A 23,313-nucleotide genomic window follows, 5' to 3' on the forward strand; every position below is an offset into this window, starting at 1 on the left:
TCATATAAAGACAGTGGTATGCTTTGAAGGATCAATCCTATAGCCTGTCTTCCTGCCATTATTGCTCCCTTAGGCATCACTGGCTAAAATGCTGATGTCCCTGGGAGGTCCTACTAAGCATTATGACCAGCAAACAGTAGGTAGGGATTGGCTAGCAGACAGCTGAAGGCAAGAGTGTGGCCTCCGGTAAGGAAGAGGAGATAGAGAGTTGATATGCCCCTGGAGGACAAGGGGACAGGGTCCCACATGGGGAAGGTGGGAGAGAATTAAAGACCATTCTTTCAGGAGCTGAAACTGATCATTTCCTCTCATCATGCTTGGCAAGCTTAGACTTTCCATCACCTCCCAGCTTCTGGCTTTGTCTGGAAAAAATGCTAACCAGCTCCTCACAAGGGCTGTCACTAAAACCCTGGCCAGAGAACTTACAAAAGACACTATGTGCAATGCAAAAGGAACATGGTGCTCCTGGGGGTAGGCTGTGTGGGTGGGGGAAGGGGGCCTCCTTGGGAGCACTCATGGGCAGCCAAGGAAGATGATGGGCCCCTCCCCAAATCCTCAACTCACAGCTCCCCCTCCCAGCCTGCCTGTGCTTGCGATCTCACCATCAGAGAGGATAGCCGCAGGAGGGTTAATCATCCAAGCTGGACATGCAGGAACCTGGAGGGCAAAGACACAGAGAACCTGTTTTCTGTGCCTGGGAAGGGGCTGAGGGATTTCCATCTAGAAGGAGTGACCCCCCAGGGAGCAAGGATGTTGAGTTGTAGCGGGGGAGTGGAAGGAGGTGCTAGAGAAAGAGACTTCCAGGAGACAGAATCAGCCAAGTCTTCCTCCTGGCCTCCTTGATTTAGACTCAGACTCTCTCCATCCATGGAGATGGCTGGGTAGAAGAGCACTGGACAGGGAGTCAGGAGAGTCTCTTTTAATCTGACTCTGTCTTGCTATGGATCAAGGGAATTTTAAATACTGGATAGGGGCAACTTGGCCTGAGGAATTATTCAGTCCACCGCCCATCACACACACTTTAGACTCACAGCCTCTGAGTCCCAGAAACTTGCCGGAAGTTGGCCAGGGTCACACATACTGAGCACCTACTACATTCTGGAGGCATGATAGGTGCTCATATGCTACTGGTCCATCAGAGAAGTCTTTCTTGACTAGCTCACCACCTCCATAAATGAGGTCCTTTGTTCTTTTTCTCACCACAACGGGAACTAATTATTTGTATAATTTTTTTAATGCCTATTGCCCCCAATCCAACTGTAACTTCCACAAGGGAAGGGAGCTGCTTCTGCCTGATTCTCTACTGTATCCCAGTGCCTCACACAGGGCCGGCACACACCCACATTCAGTGAACACAGAATATCTATTCTCCAAGTAACTCCAAGAGAGATACGTTATACCCATTTTCCAGATGAGGAAGACTAGAACTTAGACAACATAAATAACAAGTGGAAAAAGCGAAATTCAGCAGTGAATGACCCTCCCAATGTTTTACTACTCTTCTAACAAAGGTTTTCAGACTTTGTAGATCCCCCTAGGCTGGGGACCTTGGTTGAGGCTTTTTTGGCTGTGATGTTCTTGGACCAGATGCCCCCAAACAGTCCCTGGTCTTGTCAAGCCCCATGTTCGACCGTGGTCCGGGCAGGGAAGACGACGCTGAGGACCACACCACAGTGAGGGGATCCGCACTCAGCAATTGGGAAGGCAGACAGTGGAACAGGACTATCTGCCTGACGGGAATTTCAGAGGGGATCCAGTGAGCTCAAAGCTAAGTGCTTGTGAAAGCCCCTGGTGTGTGGGAAGGGCACCGGCTTTGAGGTCAGATACACGGGGAATTGAGTTTCAGCTCTCGCACTTACCAGCTTGGGCAAGCTGGTTCTCCCAGCCTTAGTCTGTTCCTCTAAGACACAGGATGATCCTGACCCCCTCCCTCACGAATGAGATCTGGCAGGAGAGCCCTCAGCACAACATCTGATGGACTCCGAGCGTCCGGCCATGATGGTTTCCTGAAGGACCCCCTTCAAGGCTGGCCAAATTCCTGATCTGGAGCCCCTCTCAGTCTCCAGGATGGAGCCCAGAAGGGATTAAACCTGGCTACAAAGGTAGGCAAGAGACTGACGGGGAAAGCCGATCCTGACACAGAGGACAGAGCTCGAAACGAAGACCCATTCTGGTCAGGGTCTGTGCCCACTTACTCCCACGTCCTCAAAGCCTTGCCCACAACCTGCACTGTGGTTCCTGTGCTGTCCTCTCAGTGGAGGGAACAGTTCAGCGGAGCAGATGGAAGCACTGCCTCATGCTCTGCTCATTACCCTGACACTAGTCATTTGTTTCTCATGGACTCACTCAGAACCAGACTGGCACGCAGCACAGGAGTGGAAGCACGGGTTCTGAAGCCCACCATTTACCCGGTGAACTTGTTTCTTAATCCAGCTCTCCCGTCTGTTAAATGGGTTGACACTCACCTCACAGGCGTGTTATGAGAACTGAGTCAACAAGTGTAAAACCCCTGGCTTCACAGAGCTGCCGGTGTAGGGAGGCCATGGATGAAGACACAGCAATCATAAGACAATGCGATTAGGGGTCTGATGAGGCAAAGTGCAAGGAACCCTAACTTAGTACCAGAGGAAGAGCCTTTACTCAAAGACCCAACTCATGTGTTGACCTGGCCAGAGCAGGGGGCAGGGGAGGGGGGAGAGTGTGCCAAGCAGAAAGGAGACCATGAAATAAGGACACCACGGTGGGTGCAAAGAACAAGTCCCCATGTGGTGGGACAGGGATGGAGAATGGGGAGAGAGGAAGATCCACACCATCCAGACGATGGTAAAGGGTGGAGGTGTTTCCAAAGGAGCAGGAAAGAAATCAGGTCCAAGAGGTACAGCCCCCCTGCTCTGAACTTGTCCTCCCTCTTGTGATTTCCCTTAAAATTTTGAGGGGGAATCAGGATTTACTTTGATGAACTCCTCTGACCATTACTCTGAAGAGTGTCAGGAAATCCAGTGGGGGCCCTGGGCAGAGAAGATTCCTGGGGGGTGGCAGAGTCCTCAGCAGGAAGAAGGGCTCTCCACCCCATGGAGAAGCTTTGGGGGCAGTGATGCCAACATCCCATCCCATCCCACACCAGCAAAGCACAAACAACCTGGACACAGCCCATTCAGAATTAAGACATCCCGAATGGAAGCATCTGGCTGTTAAAAGAACTGCCATGACTAGAGAGAGGAGACGCAGTCATCTAACATGTGGAGGGAAAAACCAGTTTTAATACCAATTTACCCCCAAAGCCTTTTTTTCTATTTAATGGCAAAATAAAATGTTTTTCTTGTTTTGCATCCTCTCCTCCCTCCTTGGCCAGCTCCAACCAAACCTCACCATGAGAGAGGATACTCCTGTCCTCATCCTCGTTCCAGGTCTCTAAACCCCTGCTGGCATCCCACGGAGCCCAGCCTGCATGGGTAGCAGGGGAAGTCCTCGGACTTGTCCCCTACCCGCCCAGCTGAGGTGGGGGCATGGTCCGGATGAGAACAGGCCGTGCACAGCACACAGAGATCTTTGCAAGGTGGGAAAGAAATTCTCATAAATGCGGGGCTCGGCCCCACTCTGCCCCTCTCTGCGGTCAGCATCAAGAGGATTGGCGCGCCAAGTAGACCCTCTGAGGGCCACGTCCCATTTGCAAGTCAGATCGGATAAGTTTCAAGCTAAAGCAACTGGACTGCTCACACGGCGTCCAAAACCCTGTAAGGACTTTGGGGTTCTGAGCCAGTGGGGAGGATGACGGACATGCCAAGGGGACAGACCTCAGGAAGGGCTTCATGGGAGCAAAAGCGCTCAGATGCCAATGAGACCTGCTGATCGTGCTCACACCTCTCTCCAGCTGCAAATAACTCACCCCTTGGCCTTGCCTTTCTGTAGAATTCCAAGATTCTGAATTTTTTTTTTTCTTTCACTTCCTTTTTCCACTTTCTCCGCCTCTCCTGCTTTCCAATCTGAGCCCAGAGCTCCAACCATATCCCCCTTTCGAGTGTCATGACATCCTAAGAAATTAGGCACCCCCCCAAAAAAATTACCTTTAATACCTGTATCCTTGACTCTGTAGTGTTTGAAGAATTATGTTCAACCAGCTGATGTGCAAAGCTGATGGAAACTTTTCGGAAGACAGCCCCCGTGTGTGGCGGCGTCTGGCTGTCTGTTTGTACTGCTGGAGGCCGAAGGACTTTGAGTGCTCGGGAGTAACCTCAGAAAAAGTCCCCAGGCTGCAGCAAACCCTCCCAGCACAGTTTTGAAACACCAGAGGAGGAGGAAGCCTCTTTAATCAAATAATAACCAGCCTGAGATAAGGCTTGCGAGGCGAACAGGGCCAACCAATCGCCTGCTTCCTTCGGACCGCAAGGGCAAACAGACCCGGGCTTTTGGAGTGAGTTTCAGGGCTCGTTATAATTTAATGATGCTGTAAGTGGTGTCTTCTTGGCTTTGCCTGGTGGGGATTTTCTAAGTAGGGAGTGAAGCTGGGAGCTCAGAGCCTCATTCTCGGTGGAGGAGCCTGACCCGGCAGAGCGGGGAGGGGCGGCGGGGAGGGGGAACGGGGGAGGGGCGGGGGGACAGGGTGTGGGGAGCCCTGCAGCAGAGTATCCTGAGCAATCACGTGGGGCGCTCAGCTCCCAGCCTGGATGTTTCCATGTTGCCAAGGCCAAGAGAGTTCTCACTGCTGCTAAGAAACCAAGCCTGAGTGGGGCTGAGCAGGGCTGGGTCACCGTGGGGGTGGGGGAGGTGGTAAGTGTATTTGCCACCAGAGGAGCAGCTTGTTGGCTGTGTCCCCAAAGAGGCCATGGAGTCTCTAGGGACTTGCTGTCACGTGTTGGAGATGCTTTGCCTACATTTCTTTGACAGTGACTTAGAGCTTCCGTAGTCTTCATCCTTCCCCACCACTTTCCCCTCACATGCTGTCTGTGCTCTGTGGGGTCACAGAGGCATCACAAGGAGGCAGGAGGGTGGGTGTTGGCAGCTAGGCAGCCTTGTAGCCGTCTGACTTTGAACATGTCCCTCAGCCCCTTCTCGGCTAAGCAGCTGCTAAGGAATCAGTGGGAGAACTCTGCCAGGTCCCTGTAAGGTTCTACGTGCCCTAAGGAAAGTAAAGAAACCCTTCTGTAAAGGAACATCAGTATCCCTTTGTTATGTAAATAACACATAGGCACCAGCACAATCAATTTTAAGACATTTCAAGGGACCTCAGAAAGAAACCCCTTCCCATTAGCAGTCACTTTCTCTTACCTCCACCCCAACCTTCTCCATCAACACTTTATGCAATAGAGATGGATTTTGTATCTACCTTATCAGACACTGAGGTAATCGCAGGTGGGGGCAGGAGATGGGCTTGGGAAGGAGCACCAGGTTGAGTCCCCTGTCCTTTGAAACTCTCACAGCACAGAAGGCAGGAGTTTGATATTAGTCTTCAGTGCAGTCAAACCAAAGGAAGGGGCCAGTCAAGGCAGCTTGTTAGAGAGCGTTTGGACCCGTCCAAAGCAGGCAGGGGGAAACCAGCAGTGATGAGCAGGAAGTGGACGCAAGTCAGTGGGCCCCCTGCAGGGCTCCAACTATGGGGGGAAAAAAGAGGAAAAGCAAGGTTTATCTCCTTTTTTTTTTTTTTTTTAGATTTTATTTATTTGAGAGAGAGAGTTCAAGTGAGTCCACAAGTAGGCAGAATGGCAGGCAGAGGGAGAGGGAGAAGCAGGCTCCTGCTGAGCCGGGAACCTGATGTGGGGCTCGATCCCAGGACCCTGGGATCATGACCTGAGCTGAAGGTAGATGCTTAGCCGACTGAGCCACCCAGGCACCCCATTTTAAAAATATATATATAATAGCCTCCTTAAGATATAATTTGCATACCGTACAATTCACCCATTTAAATTATATAATTCAACAATTTCTAGTGTATTCACACAGTTGTGTGGCCAGCAACAGAGTCAATTTTAAAACATTTTATCCTCCCAGAAAGAAACGCCTCCCCATTAGCAGTCATTCTGCCCCCCATCCCCCATCCCCACCTCTACCAGCTCTAGGCACCCACTGGTTTACTTGGTGTCTCCCATGGATTTGCCTATCCTGAACGTTTCATGTAAATAGAATCAAACACTATGTGGCCTTTGCACCTGACTTCTTCTACTTAGCATAATGCTTTCAAGGTCCATTCCATTCCTTTTTATGGGTGAATAATATTCCATTGCAAAAATACGTCATGATTTGTTTATCCATTCATTGCTTGATGAACATTTGGAAGGTTTCCACGTTTTTGCTGTTAGGAATAGTGCTGCTATGGAGAATCATGTACATGCCTCCACTTCCCTTTGCCCACAAATTCACAACCACATAGCAGAAGAGAAGGAAGGCGACAAAACAGGTCAGAGAGGCTTCGAAGGGCTCTCCAGCCACAAGTTGGAGTACCCCAGCAGTAGCTGACTCTGATATTTGCATAGATTTTTACTGTGCAGAAGCACCATCACACATTCCCTCGTATGTAATTGTCTTCACAATCCTAGGAATGAGGGAGATATTATTTTTATTGTCATTTTAAAGATGATACCATAAAAAATTAGAAAGTTTCAGTAACTTGCCAAAAAGTCACCCATCCAAAAATTGAAGCCAGAATTAAGTCCTATGTTTTTTCTACTTGGGCTCTTCACACACAAGACAGATCTTTAATCTTTCATACATACTCAGTCTTGGCTTCTAGGATGTGCAGTTCAAGGAGACAAAAAAGGATAAAGAAATAAAAAAGAATTTCCTTATTATTTATAAAGAAAACGACAGTGAGCCCAACAAAATAGATGTTATCGTATGTACTTTAAAAATGTGCACATTCAACCCAGAAAGATTACATCTCATTTCTAAAGACACAGACCTACTAAGCCACACACTGATAACTGAAAGGCAAATATGTGACTCCCAGACACGGGCTAGGTCAGCTTACTTTCTTGCTAACATTTAACTGAGAGCTGTTGAAGTCCCGGTTGTTCAGGTGGGAGGACGTGTAACCTTGGAGGAGGCACTGCACGTAAGGGAGAGACAAAGGAAGAAGATGCCATGCTTCGCAGGGGAGTAAGGAATGCCAGAGTCAGAAGATAGACAGGAAATATGACTATGAAGAGAAGAAGAGCAAGAAATAACAGAGAGACTGTGGGGAGAGTCCTATTCAAAGGCTGACCATGTTCCCAGCTTGTCCTGTGGCCAACAATGTTTCATCCAATCCCTAGGGTCTGATAAATAATGCAAACAAAGGCTCAGTGGAATGGGATGGGAAAAACAGGAACCAGGGATAGCAAGAGTGGGGTCAGAGCTACAGAATCCACCCAGCTTCTGATCACCTATCCAGCCCCAACCAAAGAGCACAGACCTGGTGCACACCACCCATGAGGGATCCTCCTGGAATCAGAAGGGCAAAGTGGGATCCCCCTGGGGAGAAGGAGGCCTGGCAGACCAGGAGAGCACAGGTGATGGGCATGGCCACAGCTCAACTCCGAAGTGGAGATTCCATGCAAAGGGCTTCTCACCTGGAAGTAGAGAACATGGGATGGACAGAAGGGGCGTGAAAGTACTGGAAGTCTGGAACCAGCCAGCTGTCTCAAGGCTCCTGGGTCTTGACCCATTGCACCAAAATCATGCATACTGCATTTGGTTTCCTTGGGCCCATCACTTGCAGAATATAGTACACACCAGGAAAACCACTGCCCAAAAGAGTTGGTTAGAAAACTCTCTAAGAAAAAAAAATTAAAAAGAAAACTCTCTGAGTATGAAACCGTCCCAAGTTAGTACCAGGTCCCTTCTTTCTCTAAGCTGTCTACAAGACCCACTTGTGGAAAATGAAAGGGTAACTTTAGATCTGCTCCCACTTCAGAGTACCAGAGAGTACTGGGCACCAGGAGGCAAAACAAGGCAAGACCCATCAGTAGGTTCAACTTGGTGAGAAGAAACAGTATCTATTGGCATCTACCATGGGTCAGGTCCTAGAAAACCCTATAAGGTAGGAATATGTACACCCATTTCAGAGAATGAAATAGTAGAGCTCAGAGAGGTTTACTAAAATGCTTGAAGTCATACAGTTAATATGTGGTGAAGCTGGAACTTAAGCCTAAGGCCATCTGACTCCAAAACGCACATATGATCTTTTTGTGATTTCACATTAGCACTCATAAGAGAGTTCCTAGGAGGCGCCTGGGTAGCTCAGTCTGTCGAACATCCGACTCTTGGCTTCAGATCTGGTTGTGATCTTGAGGGTCCTCAGATCCAGCTCCATGTTGAAATGGGGTGCTCCATGGGGAGTCTGCTTGAGATCCTCTCCCTCTGTCCCTCCCCCCACCAGCGTGAGCATGTACATTCTCCCTCTCTCTCTCCCAAATAAATAAATCTTAAAAGAGAGAGAGAGTTCTTAGATTCATTTCCTTTCTGTCTCTTACAAGCTGCCACTTACTCCCATTCTCCCTTCAGGGATTTTTCTAGCATTCCCAAAGCCATGTATATGTTGACATATAACATACATGCCTCTAGATCCATATTCATACATATCTGTGGGAAGACATATCTGGGCACATAGTCATGTGTGTGCTTCCTTGCTTTTAGCTGTCTCTGTTCTGTTGCCTTCAGAGAAGGGTGCAGATGGCTTTAGTTTTCATTTCCTCAAGGCTATGTCAAAGTTTGACCTTAAATAGTTGGCTGATGGACAGTCTTCCTATTTATGTCAGCTCTTCAGTAGAGAAAATGGCTCCTTTGACCAGGGAAGTTTTCCAACTGCAGCCATCTTCTGAGTACCTGGTCCTGGGAAGGGTCTTTCATCCCAGAGATCCGCAAAACTTCCATTAATCAAGTGCCCAATTAAGGACACATACCATTGATGATTGTGTCACGGCCAAATAAAAACCCTCTTTAATTTGGGCTCTATCTGTACTACTTAAGGACGGAACACACAAAGAGATACACACACTTGTCAAGTGAGTTGGGGAGATGGTCTAATATATCATATATCCAAAAAGCATCTTAGCACCAGACAGGTAATATAAATGAGAAAAATGAGTTAAGCATAATTACTAGGGAGTGGTGGGGACCGAGGTCAAATGGAGGGTACATAATCCCATCTAAGGACATCCACCATCTCTAGCCAAATATTGCATGGGAAAATGGAGGCTATGTTGTCAGATCTCTTTATCTTCAAGAGAGGATGGAAATATGAACTTTAATGTGAAATCCCCAAAACTTTTAAAAATTGGATGACAGTTCATGCCAAGAAGTCCCCATAGATTTTCAAGATAAATTCAGCCATGGGGCTGTCAGTGTTTTCCCCATCATGTAGACAAAATACACATTCACATACATTTACTTACTACCACTTTCACAGTGACCAAAGTTTCTAAATAGACTGTAAGAGCCAACCCTCCAAGTGGCTTGTGGGTTTCTCACTCTTTCTTCCCTAGAGTAATTAAAGTGTGGTCGGAGGACCCCTTTATCAGAAGTCTCCAGGTACTTACTAAGCAAACAGATCTCCAGACACCACTCTAGAGGTCCTAGGGAGAGAAACCGGGATTTACCCATTGTTGGTGCCCCACTGTAAACAGCAGCAGGATTCCAGTCATGAGGAGTCCCACACAAACCCACACGTATTTCTGTAGATGTTGTTTCTAAATGACTCATCCGTGTCTCTAAGGCCCCTCAATGTCCTCAGCTTGTTTGTGGCCAGGGACCCACACAATCCCAGCCCCTGGCACGGAGCCTGGTACTTGGTGGATACTCAATAAATGTTGAGTAGGTGGCGGAGACACGTGGGCACAGGCAGGGCTGAACTGAGGCAGAACACCCAGTACACACGCCTATCCTCATCATGCCTAATGAGAACATTCCAAGCTCTCCTCCAAGGATGCCTCTTTGAACCACTACCACACACTGTTCCTGGCAACCTCAGACTGCTCCATCGCTCTCCTTTATTATCTTTCCATGATTTAATGCACTTTCCCTTGTCCAGGTGCGCAGATTACTCTTCCTGGCTAGACCATGAGCTCCCTGGTCATGGGAACAATGTTCCTCAGATCCCAATAGTTTCCAGGCCTGGAACAGCACTTGGCAAGGGTGTGCAGCAATGTGTGTCATGCCAGCAATGTGTGTCATACAATGTGTGTCATGCCAGCACAGAGATGTGTCACTCAGTTTCCCTTTCAAGAGAACCTGCCACAGGGATGTAGTTGATGAACATCCTCTGGATGCTACCATTTTGGATCCATGACACGTGTCAGCAGAGGCTGCATTTCAGTAGGCTGCTGCCGGTCAGTGGCTGGGCACGACAGCAGACTAGAGCCAGTCTTTTTCTGCCCCTGTGATATGGCTCTATCAGCCCAGCCGTGAGGTTCTCAGAACTGCACTGTGGTCTGAAGCTCTTCTTTCCTCCCCTCTCTCCCCTCACAGGGCACAGACCAGCATCGCCATCCAAGGCCTACCTACTTCTGCTCCCTCCTTCTGTATCCTCCAAAAGCATTTCCCCCTAACAAATCCCCTGCATGTCTACTCCTGTTTCAGCACCTGCTTTTTGGAGAAAAGCTCCAACTGTTGAACAGTCAAAGTGCCTGAACTCCACCAGCAGCTGGGGACTTCCACGCTCCCTTTCTTGAACATTTAAAAAAAAAAAAAAAATCCATTGGCCTCCCAGTTTACATTCAAAAACGTGGTGTGAAATTCTTACCTTAGAACCAATGAAGGGAATTCTGCCCTCGACTAAGATGTTCTCTTCTGTGAAGCCAGGAGTGGCAGTGGAACGAACTGGGGCCCATGGGAGAACTAGGTGGCTGTACATGGCATTGTGATCTTGAGCAAGGACCTCTCCTTCGGGCTGCCTTGTTTGCTTAATAAGGCTAAAAAGTCTTCCTGAGGTTGAAAGACATTTCTAGGCCCCGGATGGAGATATTCCTGTCCAAGGTGCCACCTCAGCAAACACAATCTTAGATGATATTCATTTCCCTGTAAATGAACATAATATATCCACTGAACCAAGTGTGAAGTTAACTCTGGGCTCACACTTACTTTCTTGTCCCTTATTCATTTTCTATTTGTCTCTGTCTTATACCTTATACCTTATTCTATCCATTTACCCCATCGTGCCATTCTCTGGCCCTATGGGAACAGAGACTGCCTGCTCCATGAAACGTTAAACCAATGTGTTTGTATCCATGGAACTGTCTCACTCAATCATTGTTAACACTTACCTCCCTGGATGTATACATTTAAAAAACATGTCTTGAGTGCCCTAAAACAAAATTGACACCCTTTTTCTATAAAGAGCTAAATAGAAAATATTTTAGGCTTTATGGGTCTTATGGTGTCGGTCACAGCTACTCAACAGCCATGTAGGCGAAAGCTGACACGATAATACGTAAAAGCAATGGGGTTGTGTTTTAATAAAACTTTATTTAAAGAAAAACTTGTAGGGGACTGCCTTGGGTCCAAGGGCTGTAATTTGCTGACCCTTGCCCTACAGTCATGGAATCTTATGGTTGGAAAAGATAACAAACATTGTGAGGTTGAGGGTACCAACAACCTTCTTCCTACATTCCTGGCAGAGTGTCCCAATCAGGAAGCCTCTTCCTACAGTGCTCACCAGAGGCCTCAGAATCCTTCTTAACACAGGGTTATAGATCAAGTGGGGCTGGTATATAAAGTGACGTCTATCATTTCCTTCTGAACTTGTTCAGTCCCCATAACTCCTAAAGGAGAAAACTGAGGCCAGTGATTCAATGACAATACATATAGAAGTGTTTTAAAATATGTACCATCCTCTCTAATGCAAAATGTACCTATATGGGGCTAAAAAACAGCCATTTAAAATAATATTTAAGTAACAATAAGTTAAATCATTACATACAAAATGATCATGATTTTCCAAAGCAGGAATAATTGGGTTGGAATTTTCTATTGACCTATTCCTATCTCATGGAAAGTAGGGATTCACCATCTTAGTTTGTAAAGATAAAAGTCTGCTGTTTTTTCCACTGACAGGAAACAGGTTGGGCTCCCCGGGCCCTGGGCTGGAGCCAGGAGACAGGTCTTGATCTTTCCCCTGCTGAACCACACAGATGCTGGAACAGGGTTGCAAGCTCTCTTAGATTCCCTCCCAGCAAGGGTCTGTTCAAAGCAGGGCCCACCTGGACACCTACCCCTGTGAAGCCAAGTTTCCTTACACACAGTGAATGATGGACTCCGCATTTGGGATCAGCTACCCTTTTTGGAATCTGATGATAGCCATGGACCTTCTCCATAGGAAAGACACATGTACGGTAGTCACCTCAACTTCCCCAGTCTCCAGGATCACCTCTTTACGTATATCCAAATTATAGCCCCAAACTCATTAATAATATAATCATTTCCACAGAACACAAATAGTCCTCTGCATCATTAAGCAGAACATTCCCCAGCTCAGGTTGGAGCACATGCCTCAGGATGACTTTGCCTGTTTCAGACCTCCCTGGGGATCTTGTGTGGCTGCCAGCCTCACAGTTGCCTGACAGAGTAGTGCCCGGCAATCCCTCCCAGACCAGGCAGATGCTGTCCTCGAACAGATTTCAGCTTCTCATCTAGAATGCAGAATGTGCTGGCACTCTCCAGATTCCCACCGCACGCAAGCACAGATGTGTCCACAACTTCTTCATCCTGGAAGAGAGCCCGGTATTGGATAAGCCATCTGGAGGCCACTGGCTCTTGGGGAAGAGACTCCAGGGAAAGTCAGGGCCTGAGGTTCAAAGCTTCAGGACACTGAGTCACCCGGCCCAGGTGTCACTGACACATCTTTGCACTCCACTGTTTCACTCTCCCAGCGCTGTCAGCCAGCCAGCCCGATTCGCACTGGGATGTCTATGTGCAGAAGTGAAGGAAAAAGAATGTTCTAGAAAGCGATGGGTTGGGGGCAGAAGGGTCCTCAGTAGGACTCCCCTGGCACTGTGATCGCTCATAGAACAGACATGAATTCTCGCTTCATTAGTGAAGCCTTCGCTGACCTCTGTGTAAACAGTGGCAACTCCCTCCCCACCTAGAAGAATTCCTGGCCCAATAAATAATTCAGTAAATACATTTGGGAAATAAATAAAGGCATCACTGGTAGCCATGTTTTTGGAGCCTGCCTTAGGCTCTACCTTCTCTGGAACCCTCCTCTGACTACTCTGAGAATCATACCATTTTTCTTATAGACATTCATTCTTTTTTTTCAACAAGTTTGTAATGAGCACCCATGGCGTGCCAGGGTCCTGGATTTACAGGAGAGACTAAAGAATGTCCTTGCCATCAAACAGTTTGCAACGTCGTTTAATACATACAAAGCATCCAGATTGGGTTTCCAATTGCTTCCTGATATTTTTTTTCTCCCCAACAAGCAAGAGGATGCTGAAGAAGGGAGAAGGCTGAACTTGCTGTACACCAGCACACTCCCAGTCTCATGTTACGTGCTCTTCTGCAACCATGGGGCCTGGCCCTGGGCAGAGAGTCATCATTGGGCAGGTGACGGGAGAGGAACCGAGAAGGGCCTTGCAGAGCACAGGAGTCAGGACCCAGAGGCTGAAGGGGAGTGGGCAGCCATTTCCCATTGGAAATGAAAAAGGAGGCTCAGAAGGGATGTAGGACAAGATCACCAGGGCTGGTGAAAAGAAGCCAGCTTACACCCTAAACCATGTGACCTTGGGTATGCCACTCTTCCCTTGGCATTTTCACATCAGTAAAGGCAAGTGGTGGCCCAAACAATCTCCAAACCTCTTTATGTGCAAACATCTATTATCCTTTCTCACCCACACAGTATCTTCCTCCTTCACTTCCTGCGGACCCTTTTCTAATGTCTCCTTATAGAAAAATGACCTAATGGTGTTTTCATAAATGTGATCTTTGCATAAGGGAGGGTCCATTAAACCTGAACTTTTTTTCTCAAGGAAAATGAGTTTAGAGAATGAAGGAGAATAAAAGAGATCAGTGATTTCTCTCCTTTACTCTTTCCAACTAACCCAGAGCTCGCTCTCCTGCCCTACCTACTCCTCTGGCACCTCTCCATCCTGGAGCCTAGCCACTGGATGTTCTGGTTCTTCTCTTGCTCAAGTGACTCATCTGATTGGCTGTGAGGCCAAGGCCTAGTAGGCTCCTGCACTCACCGAGGCCTTGGCTTCTGGCCCTCTGGCCTCCCACTGGGGAGAAGCCAACAAAGCTATGGTCTCAAGTGACTTTTTCTTCATTGTGCGGGTCCCCATGGCTGAAGCAGGTAAATGAAGACAAGCTGAAGACACTCATTAAGCAATTGGTTCCCAATCTGCTGTTGCAGTGGACAAGCAGAGGTCAAGGTTCCTGCCCCCCACCCTAACCACTGACCAATTACATACCAAGGTGAACTGCATGCCAAGTACCCAGTGGCATTTGGAACCACAGTCTGGATCGATTTCAAAGGCTCATTGGGCAACCATACTGTTCTCTTCCCTCTTTGTCTGCCCGGCCATGAGGCTTCCTGCTGATGCTCCACCTGCTCCAACAGGCAAGAACACCAGCCCCTCAAGGGTCTGGGTACCCTGAGCATAGGGCAACTAATTAACCACATTCCCTTTGCAATCATGAGATGATAGGAACAGTATCAAAGCCTCCTCACTAATCATTTTCAAGTCTTTTGAAATACATCCTCTCTTTCAAAAGGGATTTTACCACTGGGCAGAGATAAGGTGTTGGTGACAATAAGCAAATGAAGAGTGATGAGCAGCTGAAAATACTCCATAAACAAAACAGTATGACAGTATCCTGTTGACTATTGTGCCTAGCACTTAAGAAACAAGCATCATTTTGTATTTGTGGGTCCCATAAAGATGTCTAAATCAATAGTCTCAGAATTGTTTACATGTTCTATAATCAAGAAATCAGAGTTAAAATTAAACAATAAAACCTCTGTATTTATTGAGTATCTACCACTCACACAACACTGTGTTATGTTGATATATAGAGGTATGCTGAAATATAGAGTTCAGACCTTGACTTGTGGATGTGAGTTGGTCACTGAAGAGGTTTTGGGAACAGCAAAGTTACAAATCTACATAAAAATGATGGAGCGAGGGGGCACCTGGGTGGCTCAGTCAGTTAAATGTCTGGCTCTTGATTTTGGCTCAGGTCCTGATCTCTGGGTTGTGAGATCAAGCCCCCTACCAGGCTCCACGCTCAGTGTGGAATCTGCTTGAGATTCTCTCCTCCTTCTGCCTCTCCCTGCCTCATCCTCTTTCTCTTTCTCTCTAAAATAATAAATATAATCTTTTTTTAAAGATTTTATTTATTTATTTATTTGACAGAGAGAGATCACACGTAGACAGAGAGGCAGGCAGAAAGAGAGAGGGAAGCAGGCTCCCTGCTGAGCAGAGAGCCCGATGCGGGACTCAATCCCAGGACCCCGAGATCATGACCTGAGCCGAAGGCAGCGGCTTAACCCATCGAGCCACCCAGACACCCATATAATCTTTTTAAAAAATGATAACGTGAATATAGCCAGATGTTATGAGCTCACACTGAAATGAACATCTGAAACAGGTCTGTGGTTGGATTAGGCATATTATTGTTAAAACAGACCCACCAACTCTGATGTGAGAGTTGGTAATTTTACATGGAGCAAAGATAAAGGACAGACATTAATAATCCTGGATTTCAGATGCATCTCAAATAGTTAAAAAGGCATAGTTAAAATAGTTAAAAAAGCTACACGTAACAGAAAACTCACAAATAGTGGTTTAGACTAGTGTGGGGCATATATTTCCTCACTAAGTAAGAATTCCAAAGGTAGACAGCTCAGAGCTGGAGAAGTTGTCATGAAAATCATCAACAGTTTCTATTATTTCCTTGCTGTACTGTCTTTTGTGGATTTTGTCCTCATGTTTTCAAAATGGCCGCCCTACCCCAAACATCATATCCACTTTCCAAGAAGAAAAAAAGAAGGAAGTATAAATGGCAAAGTCTTGTTTTTCAAATCCTCTCTTTTTAAGTTAATCATTTTTCATTCAGGAAGAGAAGCCTTCCTTGAGTATCTGCCTTCATATCATTGACCAGAATAACTCATATGGCCACTCCTAGCTGCAAGGGAATCTGGGTATTTTTCACTTTCCAGGCTTCATAGTAGAGAAACACAGGGAGAAGGTGATTTAAATAGGTTTCACGGAACCTATAATGTATGAACTATCCTTGATTTTAAATAGTCATATTATAATAGACGATGTCCCTGAACTCACTGAATGTACAATAAATCCCCATTTTTATCTTTTTAAGAGTAGGCTTTTAAAAGTAATTATGTTTTTAAGAATATATTTTTAGGGGCGCCTGGGTGGCTCAGTGGGTTAAAGCCTCTGCCTTCGGCTCAGGTCATGATCCCAGAGTCCTGGGATCGAGCCCCGCATCGGGCTCTCTGCTCGGCGGGGAGCCTGCTTCCTCCTCTCTCTCTCTGCCTGCCTCTCTGCCTACTTGTGATTTCTGTCTGTCAAATAAATAAATAAAATATTAAAAAAAAAGAATATATTTTTAAAGAATAGTTAGGTAAACACTTTATAGTGATTATCCCCAAATAATGAAATTATAGATTTTAAAAAATTTATTTCCTGTGCTGTTTTTTTTTTTAAGATTTTATTTATTTATTTGACAGAGAGAGACACAGTGAGAGAGGGAACACAAGCAGGGGGAATGGGAGAGGGAGAAGCAGGCTTCCCACAGAGCAGGAAGCCTGATGTGGGGCTCCATCCCAGGACCCTGGGATCATGACCTGAGCCAAAGGCAGACGCTTAATGACTGAGCCACTCAGGCAACCCAGTGTGCTGGGTTTTTTTTTTTTTCTTTTAATTTCATTTTATTTTTGAGTTTTCTGTAACCAAAGTATATTATATTGCAGTCAGGAAACAAAAAAGTTTTCTTAAAGAAACTTGATCATTGCTTATGATATGCTATCAAGTGAAAAAATAGTATAGATCTGGTCCCAATTTTCATAAATACATACAAGAAAAACATAATATATATACACACGAGAGAAGCAAAAACCTGGAGAGTTGCCTCTGAATGTCAGAAATACAAAATGTTTTCATTTTTTCCCTTCCATTTTGGGGTCTTTTCCAAGTGGATCCCATTAAGGACTCTTCGGAACACACAGCAACCATGGGCAAGAGTTTCTCCACCTGGCCTGGAGGAGAGGCACCCTTGGGCATACACTGACACACTGAATAATAGGCTTTGAGCATGAAAATTGCAGCCAAAAAAAAAAGAAGAAGAAGAAAGAAAAAGAAAAAAAGAACAAGACATTCTCCTGAGGAACAGGCCTTGTTTGTTAAGTCCAAAAAGGATACAGGAAAATGCCTCCCTCTGTCCCTATTTCCCTTCTCCTAAAGCACTTTCTGCTGAGAAACATTAAACCCCCTTAACATTCTTCAGGGGATTCTCAAGTCTGAGGCTCAGAGACCCACAGAGGGGTATTTGTTCCTTCCTGGTGAGTCAGCTGGGAAACGTGCCTCATTGTTTTCCAGCAAATATGGCCACAGGAAGGGCCTTTTCATGGCCTCTGTTCTTCCCAGGAGGCTGGAGAAGCTAGGAGCAGAAAGATGGCTGACCGTCCTCGGCCTTTCAGATGGCCGGGTCCGCATACAACCCAGTAGTCATTCTCTCTCCTTTGTGTTGCTGTTTTTCTTTTTAGTAAACAGTCCACTTTCTCCCAGAAAACAAGAGGTCATCTAGAAGTCTCCTGAATTTGCAGAGCAAGAGGCCATAATCCCAGAGACCAAAAATTAATCATCTGGTAAAAGGCTTCTCCTACTGGATCAACCTCAGAGACAGCCAATTCCTTAGGCATTTACTGGCTCATCCATCCATTTGGCAAGAGTGTCTGGCCCGAGGGTATAGTGAGAACAAGACAGATTAAACACTGCCTTCAGGGAGCTTATATATGGGGGACATGGGGGAGGGTAGACAGAAAATAAGAAAAAAGGAAACACATCAATGGATACTTCGAGGAAGTGGACAGGTGCTCTAGAGAACATGAAGCAGAGTGCGGTTCTAGAGAGTCACCAAGGAACAGGGTGGGTAGTGAGGAAAGGGTCTTGCAGGAGGTGACATCTGGGAGGAGACCAGAATGACAGGAAGGAGGGAGCCATGAGAAGCTCAAGTGTGATGTAGGGAGGCAGCAGCCGAGGATGGGAGCAGTTGAAGCAGAGCCTCTCAGAAGCTGTAGGGCGGGGGACAGATGGCCACCCTCAGGCTACCAGCGAGCCAGAACAAAGGGTTGTGAGCAGCTACCCAGCCATCAGCCATTATATTCCGTCCTGCTGGACGGGAACACAAAGGTTTTGATGAAAATCTTCTTATTTTCTGGGACCTTCCAGTCCAGGACCAGAACCAGAAACAATAACTAACACAATTAGGGAAGAAATCAGAGCTAAGTAGTGTGGCACTGATTATATACAAAGGTGTCTGGGGAAGCCAAGATCACTGGGGCTGAAGTGGTCAGAGGCTTCCATGGGGGAGGAATAGGCCTGACCCAGGAGAGGGGAAGGGTTGTACCGGGATGGCTGAGCTTTCTCACCCCGCACACACTCACTCACTCCTACTGCAAACATCTCAAACCACTCTCTGTCCCACAAACCTTGGTCTCAAAAACCCCAAACTAGCATCCCAGGAAGATGCCTTCAGATAATCAGAGGTAGCACAGGAGGACAAATCTTAACCTGAGCCAGAAACATGGGGCAAGGAAATCAGCAAGAAAAAAATGCCTCCCAAATAGAGAGACCTAAAGATCAGCTGGGAGTCACCCAAGAGAATCTGCCAAAGGAGTGTTTCCGGCCACAAGAAGAGCAGGAGCCAATGGCCGGTGGCAGAGAGCATGGGGCAAGTGACTCTAGGTGGACAGAGTCATAAAGGGCAGGCAAGGGGCGCCTGGGTGGCTCAGTGGGTTAAGTCTCTGCCTTCAGCTCAGGTCATGATCTCAGGGTCCGGAGATCGAGCCCCACATTGGGCTCTCTGCTCAGCAGGGAGCCTGCTTCTCCCTGTCTCTTTGCCTGCCTCTCTGCCTACTTGTGATCTCTGTTTGTCAAATAAATAAATTAATTAAATAAATAAATAAAGGGCAGGCAAGATTATCATGGAGGGTGCTGGGAGCCATCGGGAGGATTTAGGATTAGGGGAAGGCTAGGAGGCTGTTGCAGGAACCCGAGGGACTGCCCCAGGGTGCTATCCAGGGGAACGGAGACGGTGGGTGGAGTGGAGGCAGTTAGGACATGCAATTGCTCAAAACTGGTGATCTGATGAGGGGGTAGAAAAGGGAGCCAAAGAGAGAGTCCCCTTCCTCACTTGAGTTCCCAGATGCCCCTACTGAGGAGATGTCCCTACAAGGGAGAGCTGGAAACTGACAAGCTCAGCTGAGCTGTGCATTTAGATCCAGAATATCCACAGGAAGCCACCAATACCTGACACTTTGCCAAAAGATGCCAGAGAACTTGACATCTCCGACGTGGAGCTGTCCCTCACTTCTGCCTCAGGGCTCAGACAAGTTGCACATAAAGGCTTTTCCATCCAGAGCCTCTCACTTGTAATGGCAGGGAGCCTTAGCCCAACCTTTGAAAACGACTTGATCTTCTCGTTTGTTGGTGTCCCGTCTTTGCAGTGGGTAATCCAAAGGCTCAGAGAGGCTGGGAATGTTATTCAAGGCTGCATGGCAAGTTGGAGGTGAGTAGAGATTTAGAGCCAAACAGTCCCTATGTGTTAGACCCCTCGATGCTTGGGCCCGGAACAAATTAAGTCAGGCCACTGCCTAACCCATCCCGAGTGCCAGATGAGCAAAGACTTCAAAACACACCAAGTATGAGACCACCACTCCCAACTCAGCTGTTACTGCTCAGGTCCTACCCTAAATCCCAGGAATGCTCTAACTTCCAGGGAACCAAGTGAAGACAGGCCAGTGCCCAAACAGGCTCAGATAGATTCTTCTCAATAGCTCCCGGTTGAGGAAATTCCATCCAACCTGCTGACTCTCACTTTCCTACACTAATTTTTCCAACCCTATGGAGCTCTGAGTAATGAAGGAACTGGCCTAGGAGGATACCCAAGCCATGAGTGTGGAGCCAGGGTTCCCAACCAGGTCCCCCCTCTCTACAAAATTATTTCCAGTAATATGGGATATTGGGCCCCCACGGTGAGATTGAATAGGCAGCATTATCTGAGCACTTACCCTGCATGGGCTCCTGATCCGAGTCTCTGTCACAGGAACCAACAGCAAGAATTTGGCCTCAGCTTCCCCTCTCTCACCTGAGCCCCTCCTGATCCCACCAGGGGCCCTGCCTGTTCTAAATGCCCATGATCTTCATCAGCTGTCCCACCCATTGGACCTTGAAATTGCTATATTTTGCTATATTTTGGTATCACTGACTGTACTTCCTAGTGCACAAAGACACCTTGAGGGTAGAATCTGTGTGGGATAGGTCTTTGTGTCCCCCATGGCACCTGGCATAAAGCCTTCCTTATAAGAGCTTGAGAATAAATTAATTTCCTCTTGATACCATGAAAATGGTAATGAGAAGCACATTTTACTTCATTACCAGAACATGCTTATCAATCCTTAAATGGAATGGGCTGTGAAATTCAAGGTTAAATTGTAAGCAACTAAGTTGAATGACTTGGGAACAGAAACTGTCTGACTCCAGGTTAAACAGTTAGATCAAAGGCTCTTCACCTGGGATCCATGACCTCAATGGACAGACTTCAGTAGGTCCAGTAACCCCCTAAAAGGTATGTAAATATTTTTGAGGATTTCATTTCTCTGCCCCGAGGACCCAGTGCTTTTTCCAGTTGGTGAAGACCCATTCCCTAAGTACACAGGAAATTCTGACTCATACATCTAACGAGTGTTGACCAAGCACTTGCTCAACAACCACTTGCTATATGGATTAATGAATTAAGGAGAAGGAGTACTCTGGGTGCAAACTTTTAAGGTTGGGTCTATTTATTTCACTGGTCTTAGGTAAAGCCTTTGGAGTCCTCCTGGTTGGTCAACCTTCCTCTCGGTTAGAGTTTCCCTTAAATCAACACTCACAGGCCAAATCTTAACAAGCAGCAGTGTTACATAAGTTTTGGATTGGAAACTTGGAGACCTGAATTCTGATTCAAGCTGTTCTGATTGGCTGGGGTGGCCTTGCGCAAGTCCCTGAAAGCAAGGTGCTTTGTAGCAGTTCTTAAACTGTGTTCTGTCACAACCAAATGACAGCTGACTTTTCTATAAGAAAACAAAGGGTTTTTTAATGTGTGGAAAAGTAAAATATGGCAATAACGCATAAACACTGTGCTTATATTAAAAGCATATTCCAGAATACTCTTTATAACACCACACAACCCCATCCCTCCTTGCCCCTACACTCCTCCATTTATGGCCCCCTTTCATTTCCACCCAAGAAAGTACATAAGCAAGTGAGCAACAGTAATTTCTCCTAATTAAATTTAGAAGTTAATTGTTTCCAGACATGAGCACTCTGACGAATGTATTACAAACTCCTATGACATATCTCCAGGCAAATCGTAAGCATATTGAGGTCAAGGACCACAGCGTAGGTGGAGAGATCAAGTCAATTGGAAAGCAAATCTTAACTCTGCTTATGCTGTGTGACTCTAGGAGGGTTAGTCACTTCTCTGAGACTCTATTTCTTCAACCGAAAAATAGAGATGCTACCCCTTCTTCAGAAGGTTGTGGGAGTTAACAAGGTGGAAAGGGCTATGTAGCCCTGTGCTCAGCCCATGGTAATGTTAATGTCTGTCTCCTTCTAATTCCCCTTCTGGACCTCAAGTTCATAGTCATCAGGAAGAGAAGATCAGATTAGATCTGCATTAGAAGGCCCTATTTGGCTCTCCTCACTTCCTGCCTTCAGCACAACTCCCAGCTACCTTGGAAAGAAATCTTTATTAAGATGAAGAAAGAAAGACAGAAACCCTGTTAGTTAAGTAATGCATCAAAGATTTGCAACATAAGAATTGGCTAATATCATCAAGAAAAACTTGTTTGCAACTGCCTCTCTCTGAAGGACAGGAAAGGTCTGCCTTCCTCTCTCTAGCAACTACCAAGGGAAAACTAAAGGGAGGACCTGTCCAGGCTTTCTACATGCTGCAGAATTAGCTGGAATTTCGGTGCTTCTCAAATTCAAGGACTGGTATCCTTGCAGGAATGCGGCAGAAGCTGGAGACGCTCACAGACAGAGGGGGCCCGGCTCATCTTCCCGAGAGACCACTTTCCCCCAATTTATTTTTTAATTTAATTTTTATTTTTCATGCTAAGTTTTTCAAGTGTGATGTGAAAACTTATTTTCCCTTTTATTAAAACAAACACAGAAATACGAGAGTGTCACAAGGCTTTTATGAATTTTGAAGATGGGGGAGGGGCACAACCTAGTCCCATCTTCTATGGTGAGGGAGAAGGGTTTGAAAATCTTGAAACAGGATGATCTCCCTCAAATCTCACATGTTGTGTATTTCTGTCAGCTCCAGACCTGCCTCAGATGGTCACAGCCTAGCAAAAACAAATAAATTAATTAAAATATAAAATTGGGGGAGAAAATTTGAGTTTACCTGGAACAGAATTAGCTTCAAAACCAAGCAAACCAGGGACAGCCAATGGACTAAGTGCTCCCTGGTGTCAGGCTACAGGGCTGCGTGATCGTGGGGGAACATTTCCATTTTGTGCGCAGGTGGAAAAGCACTCGTGGACATGCCAGGGGCTGAGGCAGTTCCCCCTACGATGTTAAAGGGGAATGAGCCGGCCATTTGTACTGGGTGCAAAAGGAAACCCCAAAGCCATAAATGCTTCCCATGTAAAAAAAAAACAACAACAACTCACAAATCAACTAAACCTCAAGAAGAACAAAATTCTTATCATTTCTGGGCACTGCTTACATTTTGAAAGCAATTCATTTTATTATATAAAATTTAGGCATTGCAGAAAAGTATAAGCCAGAAGTAAGAATTACCCATAATCCCTGTCTTCTTCAGTTTGGGCTGCAATGACAGAATTTTTTTCTAACGGTTCTAGAGCCTGGGAAGTCCGTGAGCAAGATGGCAGAAGATTCAATGACAAGTGATGAGCCACTTCCCGGTGCACAGATGGCTGTCTTCTTACTGTATCACTAACAATGGAAGGGCAAGGGAGCTCTCTGGGCACAAGTCCCATTCACGAGGGCTCCACCCTCGTGACCTAATCTCCTCCCAAACACCTCACCTCCAAATACCATCACAGTGGGGGTTAGAATTTCAACATAATTTTGCCAGAACACGAAAACATTCATCTCA

At 46.5% G+C, this 23,313-nt stretch overlaps 1 protein-coding gene across 2 annotated transcripts in view; it reads right to left on the minus strand.

Moving 5' to 3' along the window:
• GPAM (glycerol-3-phosphate acyltransferase, mitochondrial) overlaps positions 1-4,257 on the minus strand; it is a 59,351-nt gene extending 55,094 nt beyond the window's left edge. Inside the window, exon 1 of one of the 2 annotated variants that reach the window (XM_047702096.1) lies at positions 4,074-4,257. The gene's annotated coding sequence lies outside the window, so the exon portion shown is untranslated. Of the gene's footprint in view, positions 1-4,064 lie in introns of both variants that reach the window. The other variant, XM_047702095.1, reaches the window with a different exon arrangement.
• Between the last annotated feature and the right edge of the window lie 19,056 nt (positions 4,258-23,313).

Source organism: Lutra lutra, chromosome 14 (assembly GCF_902655055.1).
Source record: "Lutra lutra chromosome 14, mLutLut1.2, whole genome shotgun sequence".
NCBI classification, from domain to species: domain Eukaryota; kingdom Metazoa; phylum Chordata; class Mammalia; order Carnivora; family Mustelidae; genus Lutra; species Lutra lutra.